The sequence below is a fragment of the Microcaecilia unicolor genome, chromosome 2, assembly GCF_901765095.1.
Source record: "Microcaecilia unicolor chromosome 2, aMicUni1.1, whole genome shotgun sequence".
In the NCBI taxonomy this organism is placed as follows: domain Eukaryota; kingdom Metazoa; phylum Chordata; class Amphibia; order Gymnophiona; family Siphonopidae; genus Microcaecilia; species Microcaecilia unicolor.
Window position 1 is genome coordinate 509123624 of NC_044032.1, and position 27242 is coordinate 509150865.

The window sequence follows — 27242 nt, forward strand, 5'->3', positions numbered from 1 at the left end:
TTAAATGGTCATATCTCTCAATGGAGGAGGGTGAACACTGGAAATCGGAACGATGAGTCAGGTGATTAAATTTGCAGCACAAAACTATTCAAGATTGTTAAAACATTCGGACTATGAAATATTGCAGGAAGACCTTAGAAAATTGGAAGACTGGGCAACCAAATGACAGATGAAATTTAATGTGGACAAATGCAAGGTGATGCACATTGGAAAGAATAATCCAAATCATAGTTACCTGATGCTAGGGTCTGCCTCCGATGGTCATCTGGTCAGTTCGGGCACCTTTTTGAGGCTTGGTTGTAACAAAAAAAGGACCAAGTAAAGTCACCCAAGTGCTTGTCAGGGATGCCCTTCTTTTTTCCATTATGGGTCGAGGATGCCCATGTGTTAGGTACGCCCCAGTCCCACCTTCGCTGCGCTTCCGACACGCCCCCGTGACCTTTGGTCATCCGCGCGACGGAAAGCAGTTGAGGACACCCAAAATCGTCTTTCAATTATGCCGATTTGTGCGACCCTGGGAGAAGGACGCCCATCTCCCGATTTGTGTCGAAAGATGGGCACCCTTCTCTTTCGAAAATAAGCCTGACTGTCTTCTAGCCCATCCATGAACTTGGGAATATTGTCTAATTTGCAGAGATCATCCATGGACTTGTAGAGATCTTCCCCAACTGATTCTCTTAGATGCATGAGTTAGCTGACCACATCTGAACTCATGCTTTCTGAAAGACCGTCAGACTGTTTGATGCTGTCACTATCCAAAATGCTTGTGTTAGGCATATATATTCCTCATCGCTCTCAGAATCTGATCCAATTCTTTTTTTTCTGATTCTTCTTCATCCAAATCTTGAAGTTGTTTTAGAACTTCTTCAACCATAAAATGGCATCCATGAGACATGTTTCTTATATATATATATATATATATATATATATATATATATATATATATATATACAAACAAAAAAGGCAAGACACTAAAGAGTAGAGAAAATTCTAAAACAACTGTTACCTAATAGGATAAAAGAATGCATGACAAAAAATTTCTAGAAGTCCTGATCATAAAAGCCAAAAGCAAGCAGACAGCAAGAGCAAGAGAGGAGCCCTCAAGTCAGATGATTTTGTCACAGATAAAACGCCAAGTTCTGTCCCCTGTGGATGATACCACCATTGCAGGGATCAGCCAATTAGACACCCTCTACTCCTGCTCAGTACTTGTCAATTGTGACTGAGTAGATGGATTTCCTGCCATTCCTTGGTATAGTCCTGTTGGCTTTGCAGCCTTGATCTGGGAACACTTATCCCCCCCCCCCCCCCCCCACACACACACACAATCTGTGAAGGCCAGTGTCTCTAATGAGAAAGAGCTATGCTTGCATTATGCTGCTGGCATAAGACCTCTTTTACACCAGACTGGAAGGGTGCTATAGTAGGTAGTCATACACTGAGATAAAGAGCCAATGTGAGAGAGAAGGGCAGGGAGGAAGGGACAGAGAGCTAGCAGGTAGAAAGAGAGGAGAGGAAGAAGGAATGAGGGAAGAGAATAGGTGACAAACTATTGTGGGAGCAGGAAGAAAGAAAAAAGAGGACAGCAAAAATATGAAGAGGAACACTGACCTCAAACTCTCAAGCAGTTCTCCAGCACTGGTCACTCCTCTCTGCACTAGGTCCCAAAAGTCAAGCTGTTCCATATTTGGACATTATTTGAGGAGGTATAAAAGTGAGTATCTATTTTTGATTACAGAGTAATTCTTTCTCCCTCCCCTTCTCTCTCTCTCTCTCTCTCACTCTGCCCTGTCCAGAGCATTCCCATTCTCATCCCAGAACATACCATCCTATTGTAGGTGTGTAGTTACGAATATAAGAATAGCCATACCAGGTCAAACCTATAGTCCATCTAGCCCAGTATCCTGTTTCCACAGTGGCCAATCTAATTCACAAGTACCTGGCAGAAACCCAAATAGTAACAAGATTCCATGCTACCAATTCATTTCCCGTGTATGCACATTCAACTCCTTTAAATAGTGCTGAATAAATACACATGAATATGCTATTTTTACATGTGTACTTGATGCATATCCTTAAATTACTTCCATTATGTATATCCTGCTTATTTATATGTATAAATTGCTTGCTGAAAATTCAATGAAGAAATGAGATGATTTATCAGATGCATCTGTTTATTAACTGAATTTATGAAAGATTATTATTCAATTGAGCACCTGTTTTTACTTTAATGATTTCTGTAAGAGAAATGCATATTCAGTTATCATTAAATTGTTCATGGCTGATTTTTACAAATTGACTTTTCCTTATGAGTAAATTATGGGGCTCATTTTTTAAATAAATAAAAACGTCCAAAAAATGGCATAACAGGTAGAAAAGATATTTCTTGCAGAAAAATGTCTAACGCGTATAATCAAGCCAACACACACAAAAATGCCAAAGTCCGTTAGCCATAGAACTTACATAAATGCTTGCTTTGAAACATGCATGTAAATTATAGTATTCTATAATATAAACTTCTGCCAGTTTGTAGATAACGCCTGTATTCTCCCACAGTTACACCAAGAACATCAATCTTAAACAAAAGAAACCCCAAAGCTTCCCAGTGAGGTCATTAAATTTTGAATACATTTACTATTACAAGGTACTCCTCAACTGCTTATGGAGCAAAATCATATCATTGGTTTCAATAATGTTGGTAGGGGAAAAAAGAACCAATGCAAAAAAACTTCTGTTTAAGATGGTCTCAATGTTACTTTGTCATCACTTTTTCATGATATGTTTGAGGTCAAAAAAATGGAGATCATCAACAGAATGCTTTAAAGTAGTCCAATGTTTGGTGAGAGGTGCAGATGGAACATGACGTTTAATACAACCCGGTCATAGAGGAAACCTTTGAAATAATCCTAAAAGGTCTCTGGCCGGAAATATGCCCTCTTTACCCCTGCAAAGAGGATAGGCCTCAATGAGGATAGGCCTCATTGAGGGGTCCCTAAAATTGCTAACTCTTCTCTTGTAGAAAGGCAGCTGCCAACAATGCTAAAAATAGCTGTGCTGCTCCCCCTACTGGAATAGAGCTCCCTTGTCCAGGAGAAGCTCAAAAACCACCGACCAATCTCTAACATTTCTTTCCTGGCAATAATTATAGAACAGACAGTCTGCATTCAATTCAACAACTGGCTAATTGAGAATAATTGGCTAGACCCATATCAATCTGGCTTCGGACCTGGGTACAGAACAGAGACAGTTCCCTTGTATCCCTTCTTGATGATCTGTAGAGAAACTGTGACAGGGGATCTGCCTTGATACTAGTGCTGCTGGATTTCTCAGCAGCCTTTGACACTGTGGATCTTTGAAGACACATCTCTTCAACAAAGCCTACAAAAAGAACCCTTAACGACACAAATCACCACCCAACCCACCCAAGTATCAAAATACACCTCTTACACCACCCTATCTAATACCTCCTTCTCTAATCCCTCATACATCTTCTGCTTACTACTGATTGTATCTAAGATCCTGTCATGACTATGTCATAACAACACTCTGTAAGCCACATTGAGACTGCAAATAGGTGGGATAATGTGGGGTACAAATGCAATAAATAATAATAATAATAATAATAATAATAATAATAATAATAATATCATGCTTACAAGACTGGCAATAGGTATCAGTGGCACAGTATTTACATGGATCAAATCCTATTTGTCAGACAAACAATCAGTTCTCTTCAGCAGCAACCTATCATTAGCTTATCACTGAATTATGGCCACAGGGATCCATACTCTCATTTTGTTTACAATCTACCTCAAACCTTTAGCTGAGGTGCTTTGTCAATGAACACGAAAAATATGTATCTATGCTGATGATGTGCAACTGCTCATACCTGTTGAACTAGATCTACCTGCAGCTTTGAGAAATCGACTATCTGTCTAACTGCAACTCAGGAATGTGCAAAAATATCCAACTCTGCCTGAACCCAAACAAAACAGGTATTTGTCCATTTGTGTTAGATATCCAAAGATATCTAACACAAATGGACAAATACCTGACTTTAAAACACCTTTCGGGAAGTATGAACTCCCCCTAAAATCACAGGTCAGGAATCTTGGGATACTGCTAGAATCATCACTGACTTTGATCCTGCAAATTCAAACATTTAAAAATTCTGTCTACACCTGCGGCAGCTAGGAAATCTCTCTCCATATACTGAAAAAATGAGTCAGACCCTAGTGGTTCATGCCATGATAATGTCACAACTGGATTACTGTAATGCCCTGTGCACTGGTCAAACCAAAAATAATTTTCAACAGTTCCAGCTAATTCAGAATGCTGCAGTATGACTGGTAGAAGGCTGCAAGTGACGTGACCACATCACATCCTTCCTGCGGAAACTACACTGGCTTACAGGGCTAAATTTAAAGCTCTTTGATTTTCAAGGTCCTCAAACAAAATTGACCAGAATACTTGAAGACAACTTTGAGACCTCTAAGGTCTTCTCATGGAGCACCACTGCCTGTATCCTCAACAAAATAAATGGCATGATGTGACATCAAACCTTCTCAGGAGTTGCTTCCACACTCTGGAACTTACCACCAGAGGAGATATTTCTAACTTGAGACTATCTCTGCATCAGAAAGTAAGTGAAAGCCTGGATCTTCTCCCAAGCCTGTGGAGGGGTATTTTTGAAATGATGTCTAAATCGAATTTTGGACATTTTGCTGAAAATATCTAAAAATCAATTGGTGAACATAGCCATTTTTGAACCAGATAAACATCTTTTTGTTTCAAAAATGACCATTTGCTAGATGTTTTTGTGCTCAGTGTGTTTATCTTTTGGACCAGTAGAAAAAACATCTAAGTGAAAAACACACAAAAACAAGCCATGGGGATGTATGGGGGCCAACATTCTTAGTAGACTAGTCATGCAGACATCCCAGCAGAGCAGTGGGGTACCATAGGAGGCACTGCACTAGACTTCACATAAAAGGTCCCAGTTACACATCTTACCGTTACCCCCTTATATTGGATAAGCTCTTCAAAACCCACCAAAAACCTACTGTACCCAACTGTATACCACTACAATAACCCTTATAGTTGCAGGTATCACCTATATGTGGAAACAATAGGTTCTTGGTGGGTTTTTGACAACGTACACTTTTCACCACAAGTGTTACAGTTTGAGTGGAATATGGGCCTGGGTTCCCTTCTCTACAGTGCACTGCACTGACCATTAGGCTACTCTAGGGATCTGCTTTCTTCTCTAATAGGACTGGCCGTAACATCTGAAGCTGTCATAAAGGCTGTTAGGTACTGTTTCTTTCACATCTTTGGAGGGTGGGAGGGGGTCAGTGACCACAGGGAGAGTAAGGGGGATTATGCCTTAATCATTCCATTGGTCATTTGATCATTTAGGGCACCTTTTTGTGATTTAGAAACAAGTCTAGACCAAAACGTCTTTTAGCCCTGGACATTATTGTTTTGTTCCATTATAGAAGGAAAATGTCCACCCAAATCCACCCCCTACATACCTGTGACACTCCCCCTTGTGGTTTGGATGCACTGCATGCGAACTGCATAGAAAAACTTCTTTAAATGGGTTTTTAAAATAACAGTTTGGACATCTGTTGCCTTGTGTTGCTTTTTGGACATTTTTCTGATTCGAAAAAGATCTCTTTAATATATGTGATGTTCAGTACAGTAAACAGCCTACTACAACCCCCAAAACAGAACCAGCCTGCCCAGTCTAAAATGAACTTCAATGATTTTGCTCCACCAGGATTTACAGGCAATCCCACCCAGTCCCCAACCAGTCAACCATGGGTGCATAAACTCACTCCCTCCTGACAGAGACAGGTGAGACACTTTTAACCCAATGACAAAATCCTAAGAGACCTTCCACCAACTATCTGCTCCCTCGACCCCTGTCCATCAAAGATGGCAAGTATGGGCCTTATAGAAGGTACCACAAAAATTGTGAACATCTCTCTTTCTAATGGGCAACTACCAACAGCATTAAAAAGGGCAGTGGATCGTCCTCTGCTAAAGAAAAACAACATTGACCAGGACAAACTTGAAAGTTACAGACCAGTATCCAACATCCTGTTTCTAGGGAAACTCATAGAACAAACAGTCTGCGTTCAACTTAATGATTGACTAGAAAAGAGAAACTGGCTAGATCCATGTCAATCTGGATTCAGACCCGGTTATGGAACAAAGCATGGGTCCTCGTATCCCCAGTGGCATACCGAGGGCGGGGCGGTGGGGGCGGTCTGCCCCTGGTGCAAGCTGCTGGAGGGGTGCAGGGAGCAGATGCACAGCTGTCGGCTCCGCTGGTTCCCTGCTCCCTCTGCTCTGGATCAGGGTACTTCCTGTTCCGGGCAGAGGGAGCAGGGAACCAGCGGAGCCAACAGACATGCGGCTGCTCCCAGCAGGTAAGAATGCACCCGGGGGGGGAGGGGGTGATACAGCCGGGGGGGCAGGGCCGTGCCATCCCGGTAAGCGGGGTATGCACCGCAGGGGGGCACCTGCCTTCAAGGGCGCCGCAGCCGGTCAAGTTCTATTTAAAAATTAAAAAACTAAACCAGTACGTACTGCAATGGCGCATTGGCGTGTCAGCGCCTATGCGCATGCGCTGCTGCCTTCCTGTGTGCAGCGCTCGGCTCTTTGACACCGCCCAGGCCCAGCTCTTCCAGACTTCCATGCGCCTTGCACCATTGGACAGATTACCCGTACCTTCTGACTGATTGGCTCTGGTGAAAATAATGAGCCAATCAACTGCTGGAGGCGCGGGAGAGAGAGCCTTGTGCTGTGCAGCGCTTCTCCGTTCCCGTCCTGTCTCCAGTCCTGGCTCAGGCTGTTGCATTTTGTAGCGAACCGAGAGAGGTAAGAAAGAGGACTGTGGGGGGTGGGAAAACTGCCCTGAGTGGGGTGGGGAGAGGGTCCTGACGATGGAAGGGAAAGAGGGATTGGAACACCAGAGGGGGAGACAAGTGAGCACCGGGGTATGTTTTACAGAGGTGGGGGTAACAGACGTACTGCTCCATTATAAATAGCTCCACCTCCTTCCAAATCTGCGACTCACAAACATGTTTCAGAAATTGTGGCAGGGGCTGACCGTAGGCAAATTAACATAACTCTTAGGGTAGAACGAACACATAGATTGGGAGCTTGGAGGCCCGATGTGGCTCACCCACGAGCTGTGATTTTCCGGGTGCTAAACTTCACACATAAACAGCTAATAAAGCAATCTATTCATGCAGGGAAGATGTTATACTATGAGAATATAATAATTATGTGTTTACAAGATTTTTCTGCACACACTCAAACATTGCACATGACCTTTGCTCCAATATCTTCTACACTACATGCCAAACAAATCAACTTTGAACTACTATATCCAGTGAAACTTAAGGTGGTATATGAAGGCCAAACTACTTCTTATACTACACTTGTGGATGCTCAGGGATTTTTGTCAGAGGCTACTCCAGCTATATGACTAAGCACGCACAGAGACCTGCCTTTTCTTTTCAACACTGAATTATACTGTTGCTTGAGGTCCTATAGGAGACTGAGGGCTAGGTCTCCCCTGGTAATTTTGCAGTCTATGTGATTTTCTAATGACCAGGTCCTTTAGTGAAATACCTCACGCTTATATTACATGCTGAGTTTGCTGAGGTTCCGCTGGGATTGCTCTACATCATTTTACTCTGGTTTCTTCAATGGTTGTTTCAATTCACTTTTGGTCTGGCAGACTTTTCTTGGACATGGTTTCTCTGTCTTTCCTTCAACCTATGGCCAAAGGAGCACTGTGGATTTGTGTCTGGTTCATCCTGGCTTCTTTTTGCTAGATCTTGTGGGAATTTTCCTTTTGGAACCATTTTGAGGACTTTTTATGGATGGCTATCCATATACCTGAGGGAACCGTGATGATGGCAGCTAAAACAACTCTTGTATTTTATGTTTTTGCACTTATTACTATTGAATTTATTATTCTTATACATAAGTATATAATTTTTTTGTTATTCTATATTTGAAGGACAATGACTGCACTACACAGGCGGGGGTAGGGATTTTATATTTTTCTGCTGATGGTGGGATGGCTAGAGGTGTCATGTCAACACTGACCTGTCCTTTTGTGGAGATCTAAGGGATATGGAAAGGTATGGGATGGAATCGAGGCATGGGGTTGGGGTGGGGGTGCTGAAAAAGGGGGCAGGGTGGGAGAAGAGGGAGAAGAGAGAAAGGAGATGATGCCACATGGGGGGGGGGCGCCAACTGATAGTCTGCAGGGGGGCACCAGAGACCCTAGGCACGGCCCGGGGGGGTAATGCGCCGGGGGGGTATTGTGCTGCACCTGGGGGGGGGGGAGTGCGCAGCGGCGATCCGCCCTGGGTGGCAGCTGACCAAGGATCACCACTGCATATCCCTATTAGATGATCTTCACAGAAACTGAGACAAGGGCTTTGCCTCAATGTTTGTTAGTACTGCTAGATTTCTCAGCAGCTTTTGACACTGTTGACCATGATATCTTGCTAGCACGACTGACAGAAAAAGGTATCAATGGAACAGTACTCACCTGGTTCAGGTCCTATCTGACAGGCAGCAATCCATAATGTTTGGTAGCAACTCATCACCACCATGGACACTGACCTACGGGGTACCACAAGGATCGATACTGTTACCTATTCTGTTCAATATCTACCTCAAGCCAATAGCTGAGCTGATTCGGTCAATGGACACTCAGTTCTACATCTGTGCGGATGATTTGCAGCTACTCATACCCATTGAACCTGACTTACCTATAACCTTGAATAAACTGATTACCTGTCTAACATCAATTCAAGAATGGGCTAAACACAACAAACTTTGCCTGAACCCAAGTAAAACCAAACTTCTCTGGGTCCCTAACATAAGTGGATACATACCTGGCATCAAAATCCCTTTTGGGAAGTACGAATTCCCCCTCAAGTCACAAGTCAGGAACCTTGGAATACAGTTAGATTCAACACTTACTCTGATTCCCCAAATCCAAGCAACCTTCAAGAGCTGCTTCTACTATTTGCGACAGCTATGCTGCCTCTCTCCTTACATCAAGAAGGTAAATCGTATCCCAGTTGTGCATGCCATGATAACATCAAGACTGGATTACTGCAATGCACTTTACAATGGTCTTGACTACAAAGGGCCTGCACCAGCTCCAGTTGATTCAGAATGCAGTAGCAAGACTCATAGAAGGTTGCAAGTGATGTGATCACATCACACCATTTTTGCAAACACTTCATTGGTTACCAGTACAGTACAGGGCTAAATTTAAAACTCTATGTCTGATCTTCAAGGCCCTGAAAGGAAATGGCCCTGAGTACCAGAAGAATAGGCTGATCCTCCACACACCGCCAAGGACACTAAGGTCCTCCCAAGGACTTTCACTAACCATACCCTCTCCGAAAGACATTACACGATGTGATACCCACAAGTGAACCTTCTCTGGAGTAGCCCCCACACTCTGGAATGCACTGTCTGACAGGCTCCACTTAATACAATACTATCTCTACTTCAGGAAGCAGGTGAAAGGTTGGCTCTTCCACCAGACCTTTAATGGAAGAAGTAACTAACTAGTTAGTCTCACTCACACACACAAGGAGTGACATGGGCTGCACATACTGCAGCAGGACATGTTTATCCACTCCTACCCTAGCTGAGATAATATTTACCATCTCTCTGACCTCATGTGCAACTTTCTTTAAATCAGTCACCTTATTTTCTAACTCTTCCTACTTTCTTACCTATCCATATGCTACATCTTTGCTTATACCCTACACTGTCAATTAAAATGTTCTATTACATATTGTGTTGACATTGTAAAAGTAGTATACTATCAGAAACTAATATGTTGTTTGGTCTAAAAAACTGGTATTACTTGTGCACCTATATTAGAAGTTTCTTCTTATGAATTAAACAAATAAGCCCAAACAAAAAAAACAGCACCACGGGCCTTTAAAAATGGAACACAGTTCTTTAATGAATGAGCCTTGACAAAAAGACCCGACACGGGCCGTGTTTTGGTGACTAGCACCTGCGTCAGGGGTCACAGTGATGACGTGGAAAACTTGGGGAATAACTCGAATATATTCCTCTACAATATATTATTCCTTACCCCACGTCTCATATAGTAAAAGCTACAAAGCACCAAGGCACTTGTGACAAATCTATTTTCAAAGTGCACAAGCAAAACCCAAATATACTACTACCCGAAAACTTATTACTATCGGAAGAACAGTTTTCAAAAATCAATAATGCATAGATAGCAACCAAAGAGAAAGATTACTTAGCTTCATCAGGGAAAAAACCAAAACGCTTTCCCGGAGCTACTTCTCAGTTTGGTGTAACATCAATATCTGTGCTGTAACATCTTTTGTCGATAGTGGCTTCTCCCATAATCAAATCAAAAGGTCTTTCTCAAGAACATAGTCATAGTCAGTCTCTCTCGGCTGTTTCTCTACTTCATCAGGAGAGGATATAAAAGAACAACTCTTCTTCCTTACTATATACACTCAGTATCAAAATGGCGACTGCCTATATAGACACTTTCACTGTTTTTACTGCAGATCTTTTTTCTCTATATATAGAGTTGTTTTGCTCTGCAGGTGTTTTCAGAGGTGGTAGGGGCCTGTGATGAAAGCCACTTCAGGTTGTGTCCACAGTGTTGGCACCCTGGGCTTATGAGGCTTATAATATAGGTGCACAAGTAATACCAGTTTTTTAGAGCAAACAACATATTAGATCCTGATACTATTGCTCTAAGCAGATTTTTGAATTTTTGGTTAGTATACTTTGCCATACTTTGTATTGTTTTTGAATATTTTTTACTGCTGTAATTGCCTATTGCTCATGTTTGCTCTATTCTTACTGTACACTGCCTTGAGTGAATTGCTTCAAAAAGGAGGTAAATAAATCCTAATAAATAAACAAAATTGTAGGTTTTATGTTAAACTGTAACTGCTGTATACCACCTTGAACGAATCTCTTCATAAAGGTGGTTAATAGATTCCAATCCCAAGAATCCCAATAAATAAAACAGGAGAGTCATGTTTGAATAGAGGGGCTTCTGTTTGAAGGGTGAAAATTTGAGACTTTTCAGGTAGTTCAGATCACAGTCTTATGTAACTCCAGAGTGTGTATAGCAATTGCTCTTGGGTTCTTGGGGTGGGGGGACAGAGCAGAAGAAGGGCAGACAATGGAGGTTTTAGGAATTGCAAGATTAGATTTATCTTGCCCAAGCTCTTATATCCCACCTAGAAAAATATGTTTCTGATAAGCAGAAATCATAAATCATGTGGTACAGTTTTCTCTAGATTTCACACTGTGGTATCAAAGTAGATCACACAACTACTGACATCAGCATGTATCACCCTACTAAGGAAGTAAGTGTATAAACAGCCATATTCCAGCTATATGCTATTTTATAAGTATAGGCCAATATTCAATTGAACTTACTTTGCAAATGGGCATTCACATGAGCAAAGTTTTGGTGGAGCATGGTAGGTGCACACTTACATGCATAGCATGGGCGTAGATTGTTTCATTGGGGAGGGCAAAGGATGGGCGTGGCATATTAGCATATTCATTTGCATATATCATACATATTCATTATGGTTATTCCCAAACAAGCCAGTTCATTGTCCCTTCCTTGCTTCTTTCCTCCTTACCCAGCACTCCCTCTTCCTTTCCAGTAGTATTTCCCCACCCCCTTTCTCGTATCATATCATGCCAGTGTTGACCTTAGAAATGCATAAGCTCTATAAGTAGATCCTTCAAGAGGTAGTGTGTCATGATTTAGGCTCTTAAACCCTTTCTGATGTTTTGGTGCAAAACACTATACACAAACTTGTGCAAAAACAGACTCATAATCTTACCAAACCATAACAGCACTAATTCCAAGGTCAGGACGAGCAACAACCTTATGCGTGGAAAGGCAGCACTGTAATTACACCGGGCTCTAAAACACCAATGCACTACCTAGTGAAAAAAAAAAAAAAAAAAGGGCGGCAAATACTACACCCTAGCAGAACACTGCACCTTGATCACACATGAAAAACATAGCACAACAGATATGACACAAGGAACTAGAAAACAAAAAAAATATGAAGGCAAAATACTGAACTGGAAAGTTACCTCAAGGAGTCAGACTCGGCATGCAGCAATACTAGAGAAATTGAAACTTACATGCAGAATATCACAGATGCACATTTCCAAAAGCTATCATAATTCAATTAATAAATTCTGAATAAAATACTTTTTTCTACCTTTTGTTGCCTGAGCATTTAGTTTTTCTATTTGCTTTAGTCCCAGTGTCTTCTGTTTTATGCAGTGTCTTCTTTCCATTTGATATTTTTTCTCTCACCCTGTCCACCATCCTCCTGTGTCCTTGTGGGTCCTGTCTACCATCTGTAGCCCTGTCCCTATCCTTCCTCGAGTTTCAGTATCTGCCCTCAAAGTGTTCCGATCCAGCCCTTAAATTCAGCAATTTGCCCTCCATCCATGTCCAGCATTTCTCCTCTCTCCCTTCCCCTCCATCTGTGTGCATCTCCTTCTTTTGTCTTTCCTTCCCTCCCTCCATCCTTGGCCAACATTTTTCCTCTCTTCTCTACCCTCCACTCCATGTCCAGCATTTCTCCTCTTTTCCCTCCCCTCAATCCATGTGCATCTCCTTCCTGTCTTCCCTCTCCTCCATCCATCCATCCACATCCAGCAACTCTCCTCTCTCCCCTGCCCTCCCCTCCATCCATCCATGTTCAGCAATGCTCCATTCTCCTCTGCCCTCTCCTCCATCCATATCCAGTAAATTTCCTCTCTCCCCTGCCCCTCCATCCATCCATCCATTCATCCATGTCCTCCCCTCCATGTCCAGCAATTTCACTTCTCTTCCCTGCCCTTCCCTCCCATCCATTTCCAGCGATTCTTCTCTGCCCCTGCCTTGCCATCCACATGCAGTGATTTTTCCTCTCTCTCTCCTGCCTTGCCCTCCCATCCATGTCCAGCGATTCTCCACTGCCCTCCCCTCCTATCTATGTCCAATGATTCTCCTTTGCTCCCTATCCTCCCCTCCCATCCATGTCCAGGGACTTGCCTCAGCCCCCCCCTTTTCAGTCCCTGAGTTCGAGTTCCAACCCAACCCCACCTGCCTGCCCTCAGCTCCCCAACAGCCTTATTTTTTTTATTTTTGTTACATTTGTACCCCGCGCTTTCCCACTCATGGCAGGCTCAATGCGGCTTACATGGGGCAATGGAGGGTTAAGTGACTTGCCCAGAGTCACAAGGAGCTGCCTGTGCCTGAAGTGGGAATTGAACTCAGTTCCTCAGTTCCCCAGGACCAAAGTCCACCACCCTAACCACTAGGCCACTTTTTAAACCTTTTATTTTAAATTGCAGCGACGGAAGTGAAAAAAACAGCATGACAGGCTCGCCTCTAGCCTTTCCCTTCCCTCTCAGTGTCCCGTCCTTGCGGAAACAGGAAATACATCAGCAGAGGAAGGCAGGACATAGAGTGAAAGGAAAGGCTGGAGGCGAGCCTGATGTGCCGTTTTTTTTTTCACTGCCGTCGCTGCAACTTAAAAAGGTTTAAATGCAGAGCGGCAGGAACAGAGAGGAAGGCTGTTGGGAAGCTGAGGTTGAGCAAGGGGGAATGAGAGCTGCCTATAGCTGGGTTGCGCAGGCCCTGTGTTTGGGGGGGGGGCAATCCCCCCTTTGCTCCCCCCAAACTATGCCGATGATGCATAGGCTATAGAATGCTATAATTTACATGAGTACCTTTGCAATCTAGGCATGAGTCATTTCACCTTAAATACAGGCATATTATTGTCCACTTGTGCTAATATTCAATAAAGAAAAATAGGTGCCTACTTTTCTTTCTATAGTAAGCTTCAAATAGGCACTTTTCTTGCACCTAAATCTAGGTGTTCTGTTATAGAATTATTCTCCACCCGCTTAACTGCTGCAACTCAAAAATGAGTGATCCTAGTAGGGGTAGGTTCTAAACCATTTCAGGTAAGCTAGCTAATACCACACTTGAGTCTAAAATATATTGTCCAGTCAGATATTTTCATTTGGATGGATTCCCTAGATAATGAGCTTTCATGAATTTCGAGCAAGCATTAACTAACCCCCCCCCCCCTCCCCGTTTATTAAGCCACGCTAGCAGCTGCCACACGGCAATGTTTATCCACTCCTACCCTAGCTGAGATGATATTTAACCATCTCTCTGACCTCGTGTGCAACTTTCTATAAATCAGTCACCTTACTTTCTGACTCTTCTTACTCTCTTACTTATCTATATGTTACATCTTTACTTTACTCTTCACTATCGATTAAAATGTTCTATTACGTATTGTGTTGACATTGTAAGTAGTATACTATCAGGCTTATTTTCGAAAGAGAAGGGCGCCCATCTTTCGACACAAATCGGAAGATGGGCGTCCTTCTCCCAGGGTCGCCCAAATCGACATAATCGAAAGCCGATTTTGGGCGTCCTCAACTGCTTTCCATCGCGGGGACGACCAAAGTTCATGGGAGCGTATCGTAGGCATAGCGAAGGCAGGACTGAGGCGTGCCTAACACATGGGCATCCTCGACCAATAATGGAAAAAAGAATGGCGTCCCTGAAGAACACTTGGACTACTTTGCCTAGTCCTTTTTTCTTACTACCAAGCCACAAAAATGTGCCCTAAATGACCAGATGACCACCAAAGGGAATCGGGGATGATCTCCCCTTACTCCCCCAGTGGTCACTAACCCCCTTCACCCTCAAAAATTTTTTAAAAATATTTTTCCAGCCTCTATGCCAGCCTCAAATGTCATACCCAGCTCCATCACAGCAGTATGCAGGTCCCTGGAGCAGTTTTAGTGGGTGCAGTGCACTTCAGGCAGGCGGACCCAGGCCCATCCCCCCCTACCTGTTACACTTGTGGTAGTAAATGTGAGCCCTTCAAACCCCACCAGAAACCCACTGTACCCACATGTAGGTGCACCCCTTCACCCATAAGGGCTATGGTAGTGGTGTACAGTTGTGGGGCGTGGGTTTTTGGGGGGGGGGGGCTCATCACACAAGGTAATGGAGTTATGCACCTGGGAGCAATTTCTGAAGTCCACTGCACTGCCCCCTAGGGTGCCTGGTTGGTGTCCTGGCATGTAAGGGGGACCAGTGCACTACGAATGCTGGCTCCTCCCATGACCAAAGGGCTTGGATTTGGTCGTTTCTGAGATGGGTGCCCTTGGTTTCCATTATCGTCGAAAATCGGGGACGACCATCTCTAAGGACAACCATCTTTAAGGCTGACCTAAATTTCGCGATTTGGTCATCCCTGACCACATTGAAACGAAAGATGGACACCCATCTTGTTTTGATAATACGGGTTTCCCCGCCCCTTCACCAGGACGTCCTGCGAGGACGTCCTCAGGAAAACTTGGGCGCCCCTTTTGATCATGCCCCTCCATGCCATATTTTATATTGTTATTTGAATATTTTTACTGTTGTAATTGCCTATTGCTCATGTTTGTTCTATTCTTACTGTACACTGCCTTGAATGAATCCCTTCAAAAAGGTGGTAAATAAATTCTAATAAATAAATGTGTTGGCATTAACACACGGCAGCTACTAGCATGGCTTAGTAAACAAGGGATAAGCATTTTCATACAAAGCTGAATTTACTTTGAGGACAATCTTCCAAACTATATATGTGGGTGAACTGGCCTTTCCTTAATCCTGCCATAAGTACATGAGGGGTTCCACAGCACCACAGTTGGGGCAGCATTCTTGGGGACATGCTTTGGGTGGGATGTTTTCAAGTCCATGTATATAAAATTCTACCCAAACAAATTTTCAAAGGGGAAGTACAAACATAGTTTCCCTTTGAAATGTGGTGCAAAATTCCAGGGGTAAAACGTCTACAGACTTTGCATCAAAATGACCAGTTTGAAAATCATCATGTATGTTTTTTTCAGTTCTAGCTAATGTACATTCCTGGTGTTTTATCAGTGTCCAAAGACAGCAACATCAAGTATTTCTAAATTCAACAGAGCTATGATTGACAATGTTCCCAGAAGCTCTATATGGCATCTGCATATAGACATCCTAATAATGACAAACCTCATGAATAATCACAGGTCTGAACCTGCTTGTCATTGTCACAGGTTCAGAAAAGCCATAGAAATCTTATTGCATTGCATGATCCCTTTGCACAGCAAATAGATGGAAATAAGTTTCTATTTTCTAACAGCAATTACACAGTCTGATGTGTGTGTGTGTGTGCTTTAGAACATTCTGGGATGACTCATAAATATAAAGATCATGAAAAGTAATTCATGCAGTAGATTTGGATTAACTAGTACAAGCTCAGCTGGATTTCAAGTTTCTTGCAAGCTCTTCACATCGCACTTAAAACTTAAAAGTGAACTTTTAATGGAAAGAAAAGGCAGTTTTAGCAAATACAGGCAGGCTGTTAGGCTTTCCATCACTTTTACAGATATAAGCAACATACAGATGTAAAGAAAAGATTAAATTATAGGGAAGGCCAGCACAAGTTTTGGGTCCATATTCAACCAGTGATTGCAAATTCACTTCCATGTTCTTCTCTATCCCATCACATCCTAATACCATCCAGACTAAGTCATGCCTATTTGCACTCCATGAGAATGAGTAGAAATTGTGTTCTAGATTTATATTATCCCGTGCCATTGACCAATAAATGATTTACTCTGGATGAAAGACAGTGTATCAGTATCCAAGATACTCATCAAATCTGCAGAAAACTCCATTATATTAAGCTTGACATGTCTCCCCAGCAAAATCCTACAATGTAAAACAAACTCAAACCTGGCTTCACACATCTCTACTAGCAAATCACACTATCAAATATGGCTTTTTCCAGCACAAGGTGTAAAAAATTGATGCATGTACCAAAGAGGCATACACTGTAAGCTAATAAGGCTCAACAAATTTATGCAATATGATTTTGCCTTTTAAGCCACTGCTAGCAAAATTATCTTTTGATTAACTTCTTAAATCAAATTCACTGCATGGTGCCATTGAACATGCTTAGGAACTGTGACAACACAGAACGATTTCTCAAGGTCAGGAATTATGTTTGCACTCTTTGGTTTCCCCACAAGCAAAGCATTGTACATCTACGGCTCATATTTCATCCTGGAACATTGTTATCATTAGAGGAAAAAAAGACCTAACCACAAAACCTTACAATTCAATACCTGAATACTGACATGGAATTTAGTGGACTGTGACATTGTTTCTGATTTCATCAGGTCTAAATTTCTGTTTAATAGAACACATACACAGTCTTGTCACATTAGTTTTGTTTCAATGATGAAAGTGTTTTTTGACCTGATTACTTAGAAACAATCTGGAAAAGAGACGGCTCAGGGGAGATATGATTGAAGCCTACAAAATCGTGAGAAGTGTAGAACGAGTAGAAGTAAATTGATTTTGTACTTTTTCAAAAAGAACAAAGACTAGGGGACATCCAATGAAGTTACATGGAAATACTTTCAAACAAATAGAAGGAAATATTTTTTCATTCAACAAATAGTTAAGTGGTTAGAGTATCTGAGTTTAAAAAAGGTTTGGAGAAGTACCTGGAGGAAAACTCCATAGTCTGCTATTGAGACAAACATGAGGAAGCCACTGCTTGCCCTAGTATAGGTAAAATGGAATGTTGCTATTATTTGGGTTTCTGTCAGGTACTTGTTACCTGGATTGGCCACTGTGGACCATAGGAGCCGACTCTGTGGGTGCTGTGGGTGCTTGAGCACCCCCAATATTGAGAATTTGCTTGTATGTGTCGAGGGAAGGGTTAGTTCCACTGGGCTTAGCACCCCCAATAATTTTGAAAAGTTGGCTCCTATGCTGTGGACAAGAGTAGAGGCTGAACATGGATGAATCCAATGCTGGAGATATTGTCCAACAGTCTTTTATTAATGCAAATAAGGCAGGGACCTGACACGGTCCGTGTATCGGCGTATACAAACGCCTACATCAAGGGTCAAATAATAAACTCTATAATTGAAAAGATGAATAAAAACATCTAAAATACAATATCAAAAATGAAAATAAACATTTAAAACGCCATATGCATAAAACTACTTAAACGAATAGTAACCAAATACCAACAAATATTAATAATGAAAAAATAATAATGATAAACAATCTCTGGTAAATACTTTGGTAAAATATGCTTTTAACGAAATACATAAAAAATAAATTTAAAATATAATAAAATATGTTAAGATGTTGATGTTGTAAAAATTAAGTATGGATCATATGTATATAGTATATATGGTGAGTACTGACGAATCCACTGAAAGCAGAGTTTGAAAGCAGAAAGCAGAGGTTGTAATTTGAGAATGCTTGTGCAAAGACAAATCATAGTGGAAGCAGGATACTGGGCTAGATGGACCATTGGTCTGACCCAGTATGACTATTCTTATGTTCTTATGAATGTTCTTATGTTTTAATAACAGGGGTATGATTTATTTACCTGAAAACCTGACTGGCTGGGGTGCCTCCAGGGCCAGGTTTGGGAACCACTGTACTAATTCTATAAGTTAGTGCCTAATTGCTTTAGCGCATAACTGAAAAGGGGGTGTGCATGTAAATGGGTTAAATAACACACTAAGGCATCAAATTTATAGAATACTGTAAGTTGTGTGCCATATCTAAAAAAAAAAAATAATTTAAAAAATTAGGAAAGGTTTAAAGAAAAGCAACCAAAATGATCAAGGGGATGCAACTCTTCTCATATGAGGAAAGGCTAAAGAGGTTAGGTCTCTTCAGCTTGGAAAAAAAGACGGCTAAGGGGGGATATGATTGAGGTCTACAAAATCTTGAGTGGTATAGAATGGGTAAAAGTGAATCAATTTTTCACTCTTTCAAAAAGTACAAAGATGAGGGACACTCAATGAAATTACATGGAAATATTTTTAAAACAAATATAAAGAAATATTCTTTCACTCAACAAGTAGTTAAGCTCTGAAACTCATTGCCGGAGGATGTGGCAACAGTGGTTAGCATATCCAGGTTTAAGAAAGGTTTGGAAAAGTTTCTGGAAGAAAAGTCCATAGTCTGCTATTGAGACAGACATGGGGAAGCAACTGCTAGCCCTGGGATTGGTCACATGGAATGGTGCTACTAATTGGGTTTCTGCCAGGTACTTGCGACCTGGATTGGCCACTACTGGAAGCAGGATAATGGGCTATATAGACCATTGGTCTGTCCCAGTATGGCTATCCATATGTTCTTATGTTCTTAGGTGCCAACATTTAGGAGCTATTACTTATAACTGCCTTTTATATGGTATAAGTATTGGCACCTAAATGTTGGCACTCAAATGACAACTTAGGTTCTATTCTATAATGGAATCTGAGCACCCAGATACAGTTATAGAATAGTATGTTTATGCACAGACTTTGGGTGCCTAAATTTCAGTACCCAGTGCCTATGGGCTAGATTCTATTTATGGCGCCTATAAAATCATCACCTAGGTTTATTTGATAAACAACGTTTAAATTTAGGTATGGTTTACAGAAAATGTCTAAATCTAGGCATAGTTTATAGAATATGCTCAACATTCGTTTTCTGTGACTATATTTAGTCATGCCAGATAAGCACCAATCAGCTCTATAATTAATGAGGAGGCAGAAAATCCACAATATCAACAAGCCCAGCTCCTATATAAAGTTCTCAAAGACTCACTTTAAAAGTCAATTATAAAGGTACTGTTAGATCTATCAGATATTCATGCTTCAACCATTAGGCTATGTTATTTCAGCCAAGCATAAATATAGGATGAGCATGTAATCTTCATCGATCCTTTAGCTATATATATATATATATTATCATTTTCTTCTCAAAAGTAGTTTAGACAGAGTACTTACCTTTATTTCTTCTTAAATTTCTTCTCCTATTATGATTTTACCTATACTTCAAAATGAAAAATTTAAGAAGAAATAAAGATAAGTACTTTGTCTAAACTACTTTTGAGAAGAAAATGATAATATATATGGCTAAAGGATTGTTGAGGATCGCATGCTCATCCTATATTTATGCTTGGCTCAAATAACATAGCCTAATAGTTGAAGCATGCATATGTGATAGATTCAACAGTACCTTATAATTGACTTTTAAAGTGAATCTTTGAGAAATTTATATAGGAGCTGGGCTTGTTGATATTGTATATTTAATCATGGCCATTTACACCAATGAAAACCTGGTGTAAATGCCAATGCCTAAAATACACGTTGAAAGGACGATATGGTATAACACTGCATGTAAATTCTAGGAATGCTCATGACCCACCCATGCCCCTCCTATAGCCAAGCCCCCTTTTCAGATCTGCATCTTAGAATTTATGTAATTTACATGAATCACTCTATAAAATACTCTTATTTGTGTGGGTAAATTCTAATTAAAGCTAATTAGTGTCAATAATTGCTTGTTAAGTGGCAATTATTGGTGATGATTGGCTTGTTAAAGCAATTAAGTTGAATGCGCAAAACAAGAATAATGTCTGGATTTGCGCGCATCACTTAAGTCGTACTATATACAATTTTGGGGTATATGGATAAGTCAGCACCTGAGAGCAGTTTAGAGCTGCACAGGCTGAGGCTGCCAATTCCACCTGGCTGTTGTGACAATCTGGCTGCGGTATTTCTCATTTCAGTGCTAGTGCTTCCTTCGTCAACTGCTTTGAACCATAACTGATACCCTGGTCTTGAAACAACGTATGCTCCAAATACTAATGATGTTTACTTTCTCATGCCTTAAATTTTTTGTATTACATATGTACTTTATGTATGTATGTATCACACCTAGATTTGTACATGGTTCGGGCTATAAACTTTTAAATAAAATAAATAAGGGGCCCTTTTACTAATTTCTTTTTCTTGTCTCCTTCCCTTTGAATAACTTCCTTCTCATTCTTCGTTCAGCACTCAATTTGACACGTTTTAGGTCAGCTTCAAAAACACACTTTTTTCAATTATCTTTTGGAGACATAACGGGGGTCTCAGGTATGAGCTAGACCTGATTGAGATGACTCCTCCGACCAAATTGGTTTGAGGTTTTAATTATAATAATAGTACTCTTGTTGTATTGTTTTATTGTTATTATTTTTGGATTGATTGGATGACGCTTGGTACACTTGCGTCTTTCCTATCTTATTGCTGGAGTTCCTTTCCTTCTTTTAATATCTTTATTTTGAATTATGTAAACCGCCTATACTTGCCCTCAAATTAGACGGTATATAAACAAAATAAACATAAACATAAGCTGCAGTAAGCACTAACGCATGGTTACGACAAGGTAAAAAGCATTACCATGGGGTGCGCTCAGACACCATGTGTTAGTTTTGGGATCAGTGCACACTTTCAACACGCTAAAAAATAGAATTTATTTTATAGTGCTGGGGTGTGTCTGGGGGCAGAGAGTAGGCGTGTTCTGTGCTAATCGGTTAGTGCAGCTTCATCGCTGTGCAGTTACCAATTACTGCATGAGCCCTTACTGCCTAGAAAATAAGTGTTGGTAAGCGCTCACACACTAATGGACACACAATAATGGGGAAATTAGTGTGTGGCCATTAATGGAAATAATGAAAATGGGACATTTCTAATACTGCACTAAAAGTGGCCTCAGTGCATGGGAAAGACCCACACTGGAGATGGTGCTGACCACTTTTTAGCACTGCTTAGTAAAAGGGCCCTTAAGAGGGGCATCATCAAAAGGGGCACCCAAGTTTTCCTGAGGACGTCCTCGCAGGACGTCCCGGCGAAGGGGAAGGGAAACCCGTATTATCAAAACAAGATGGGCGTCCATCTTTCATTTCGATAATATGGTCGGGGATGCCCAAATCGTGAAATTTAGGTCGACCTTAGAGATGGTTGTCCTTAGAGATGGTCGTCACGGATTTTCGCCGATAATGGAAACTGAGGACGCCTATCTCAGAAACGACCAAATTCAAGCCATTTGGTCATGGGAGGAGCCAGCAGTTGTAGTGCGCTGGTCCCCCCAACATGCCAGGAACCAACCGGGCACCCTCGAGGGCACTGCAGAAATTGCTCCCAGGTGCATAGCTCCCTTACCTTGGGTGCTGAGCCCCCCACCCCCCCAAAACCCACTCCCTACAACTGTACATCACTACCATAGCCCTAAGGAGTGAAGGTTGGCACCTACATGTGGCTACAGTAGGTTTCTGGTGGGTTTTGAAGGGCTCACATTTACCACCACAAGTGTATCAGGTAGGGGGGATGGGCCTGGGTCCACCTGCCTGAAGTGCACTGCATCCAATAAAACTGCTCCAGGGACCTGCATACTGCTGTCAGGGAGCTGGGTATGACATTTGAGGCTGGTATAGAGGCTGGCAAAAAATATTTTAAAAGGTTTTTTTTAGGGTGGGAGGGGGTTAGTGACCACTGGGGGAGTAAGAGGAGGTCATCCCCGATTCCCTCCAGTGGTCATCTAGTCAGTTCAGGCACCTTTTTGAGACTTGGTTGTAAGAAAAAATGGACCAAGTAAAGTCGCCCAAGTGCTCGTCAGGGATGCCCTTCTTTTTTCCATTATTAGTTGAGGACTTTGGTTGTGCCCGCGACGGAAAGCAGTTGAGGACGCGATTATGCTGATTTGGATGACCCTGGGAGAAGGACGCCCATCTCCCGATTTGTGTCAAAAGATGGGCGCCCTTCTCTTTAGAAAATAAGCCTGTAAGTCTTCTATCTGTGAAATTTCAGTAGCACAATAGGGATAAAGTCAAGACAATCAAGGGGGAGGGGTGATATTCTAGTAATAGGGAGGGTGGGTCAGGAAGAAATTCCGCTTATTAATTTGTATGCTTTGAATGGCCCAAAGGCTCATTCTTTCAAAAACACCTGAAGTATCTTTAAAAAGTAACAAAGGAGGGGAAAAACAACACACAACAAACCAACTTATATTTGTGAATGGAATTCTCTGGTGATTCAGAGGGAAATACCTTTGTGGATTGGGTTCTAGCTGATGTGTTTTACTTTTCTGATGTTTGTCAGCAAGGCAGGATTGCTTTTGTTAGTCTCTTATCATGAACACTGTGTGATAGCTGTGTAACCCTGTAAACGTGCTAAATAAATAAAAAGTTCAAAAATGAAAAAGTAACAAGTAGAGAATGGATAATAGCTGGCAACATAAACTGTACTTTGGATCCTCTAGACTGTTCAAAGACACAGACAAAGACAAAATGGAAAGAGAAGAATAGGAAGAAGTTCAGTATAGGTCCTGGTCTTGACTTTTAAAGCATTTCATGGAGATTCTCCAGGTTACCTATTTGATCATTTTGCTTTTCTTAATAGAAACCATAGTGGATCTACTAGAAATTTGTTTATATTGTTTCCTTCCTGTTCGTAAAATAAAAGCTTTACGTCCTTTACAATCCTCACTAACATATCAGGCAGCTTCCATTTGGAATTCCCTTCCCTCTTCTCTTAGGCAAATAACGCATTAATTTGAATTTAGGAAGCTGTTAAAGACTTTCATTTTCAGGAAATATCTCTCTCTTAATTTATAGATGTTATATTTTCCTGTTTTGAGATTATAATTTATCATTTGTCACGGGCAGGGTGCTTCTGGTGCTGATTCACCATTGACCATATCTTCAACATCCTTAATCCTTCTATAAAATACAGTTCTCAAGAGCCACTCTATATCATGAGTAACCAGGCTTTTATTAGGGCTTCAAACATGCAAACACAGCCATAGCTTCGACTGCTTTATTATCCCTGCTGAAGTGAGTACATGTCAGTTTGCACAGTCTTTCCTCTGAGCTTCCTCTTCTTTAGACAAGCCCTAGGCCACAAGGCCTGACCCCCAACAGGGTTTTGTGGCTCTCGTTCCCCCCTCCCCACCCTCTTCTTCTTTTCCTTTCTCTCTCTCACAGTTCTGAGGAAAGACTGTTCGCTTTGATCTTCTTCACACTTTTAGCAAAATGTCCCAAAACAAATCCCACAAACCACAGCCCTGGCTTTTCTACTTTTCAGTCATAAGACTGGGGCAGCCTCCTCCCTTGCTATGTTTACTTTCACACACACTGGCCCTCCTGCTGCTGCCCTATTAACAAAACACACACAGTCCTTACCTTCTGGATAAGAGTGGTTTCCAAAGGTTCAAGCTTAGCTTCTTTGCTGCGTTCCTCCTCAGCTTCTGGGCTGTTCCTTGCCCACTGTTTGTCTCAGGCTCTCCTTTCTTTCTGGGACTTGCAACATGCTGTACCACCACTTCCTGGTTAAGCATCTATTTTGGGGTCACACTTGCCTCGAGCTAGATAACCCACTTACCCCTGCAAGCCTATTGTGTCCACTGCTTCCAGGTAAAGGGTTTGCTCTGGGGTCCTCTATCTCTCTGGGAGGAAGCTCTCCTCTCTCTCTCTCTCTCTCTCTCTCTGCTAGGCTTCCTAGCTATGGGAGTTTTCTAACCTCTTCCCTGGCCCCCCCCCCCCCTACCTGTGAGTGGCAGTTAGAAAGTTTAGAATAACTGGAACCTTCGCTGTTCCTAGGAGACACTACAACTCCTTCCAGCCACTGGGATTTCACTCTATGTTCTCCTTCCTTCCTTCTGAGCCCTTATTCCCTCTTGAGACTCCCTTATGCTATTCCAAAGGGAGGACAGAGGGCTGTAATACCTGTGACCATGGTCTGCCCACCACACATTGTTATAACTATCTGGAGTAAGCTCCTTCTCTTGACTGTTACCTGCTTAGAACTTGTTGGTTGTAATGGGCTATAAGACCAGTTACGTAATGTAATGTATATGTATATGTGATTTGAATCTGGTGTATTTTTGGAGCTGGAACAGCCCAGATTGTAGAGACTTCATTTTCTATTCCCAGAAAATGGTACCTACTCAAGGCTGGACTATTTCTTGGGCTGTAGGCAGCAAACATCATTGTTTCATTCTTCAGATGTACATTCTATCCAAATTTCAGACCACACTTTAGTTTCCATATCCTGGGCCCTAGGGAGGTGGGGCTAGATGCCAGGCAGTAAATTTAGACCTCCTACAGTTTTAAGAAAATACAAAACTTCAAAATGCATAGCTACAATTTGTGGTCTTGAATGATAAAGAAGATATATCACCAAACTTATTGTGGGGCTCAAGGAAAGCCTATGTGAGGGGTGAGTTAACTCAAATAACAGCAACTCACAAAAGAGAACGAGAACAAGACTGATATGGCTGTTGTACAAAAAGAACATAAAGTGATAGGTTTTCCCTCTCTCCCTAAAAAAAAACAAACAAAAACAAACTATTTTGATCTGTTTTCTTTGTGGTTTCGGATTGCTGAGCACTACTGGATCAGAGCAGAACAGGTACTAGGAATGGGATGCCAGGTAGTGGAAACAAAGAAAATGGAGGGATAGCTATGTACACTATAAGGAAGAGCAGGGAAGATCTTGTTTGAGAATTGGGAAGTAAAGTGGGTTATTATGTGACAGGTAATATGGAGTAGAAGTCCTTAATGTTAGTATGTTGACAATTCTGTACAATGTGTGTCGATGTAAACAATATTTCTCCTTGTGACTGCAACACTGCCTCATTATGAAAATAAGTTGCAAAAAAAGATGATGATGATGAAGAGGAATTCAGCACAGGGCCTGCAAGTCTTCCCATTTGACAAGTTTATATTTTTATTCGTGCACTTGCTATACCACCTTGTCTATGTTAGGTGAAAGTGGTTTACAATTACAAAGAACTCATATAAAATCATAAGAAAGGAACGCCAATAAAATCAATAGGAAAGTTAAAGCATTCATTCTCAAAGGGTAAGGAATATAGGAGTGGGGAAGTGAAAAAGAAGGAAAGGGAGGTTAGGGAACAGATCACGCTTAAATCCATCAGTCACAGCAGAACTGAGAATAAATCAAGGACTTAGTGATCCTCACTTTCCATTTTTATGGGTTGCCATGGTAACATAAGACCATTGAGAATGAATAGGCAAAACATCTCAATGCTGGAAGGCTCACAAGCCCTGGACTGAATTCTTGTGTAGGAGTTGCCATTGCATCTCAGGACCACTGCTGTACAAGCCAAGCAGCAATTATGATTAGGGCTACCTGGAAGAGGGGACAATCTGGATAGAGTCATCAAGGAGGGGAGAGGAAGGGAAGGGGAGGATGCTGTCGCCTTGCCTATGGACATCTCCACTTAATATTCAGTCATGCTTTATTCATCTTTTTATAAATTAACCTCCCCCTCCCATTTACTAAGCTGTGCTAGCAGCTTCTGTGCGCTAATGCCGACACAGCCCATTCATTTTGAACAGGCTGTGTTGGCATTGCCGCACGGCTTAGTAAACAAGGGGGTAAATAAAGGAAATCTCCTTTTCTTTCCCAAAGAATAAATACAAGCATGCCTCAAAGGGTGGGTTGGTTAGTTAGTTAGTTAGTTAGTTAGTTAGTTAGTTAGTTAGTTAGTTAATTAGTTTGTTAGTTACAAAGCTGATAGCCCACCAAACTATCATGGGTCAAAGCAGGGTACAATTAAACATATATAGTAAACAGTAAAAACATAATAATGCACAAACTTAAAAAAACAGACAGAAGAAAACAAAAAGGCTAACAGAAAAAAGCACTGGGAACACATGCACAATGGCTGACTTATTAAATGCAGTGAAGAAGAGAATGCAAACAAACCATGAATACCATCGTAATTCAAACAAGAGCATAAGCACTTTATGCTGGATACATTGCTCAATGGACAAGCAATGAAGCCATATCAGAGCTGGAGTGATATGGTCTGTATGAGGCATGTCTAATATAAGCTGTGCAGCTGCATTCAAAACCAGATACAGAGAGTGAAGAGTAGAAGCAGGTAAGCCATACAACACTGCATTGCCAAAGTCCACAACAAGTATAATAAATGCTTGAACTACAGTATGGAAATTACAATCTACTAAGGTATCTTCAGCTTGTAAAAAGAGGTCTTGGTTGCTGTAGTAGCATGTGGATGAAAAGTCAAGTGAGTATCCAACAAAACACCAAGATACCAGAATTCATAAGTACATAAGTAATTCCTTACAGAAATCTCCACATTAGCCAGGTAATGTGGAGTGGAGGAGTAGCCTAGTGCTTAGTGCAGCAGACTTTGCTCCTGGGGAACTGGGTTCAATTCCCATTGCACCTCCTTGTGACTGTGGGCAAATCACTTAACCCGCTGT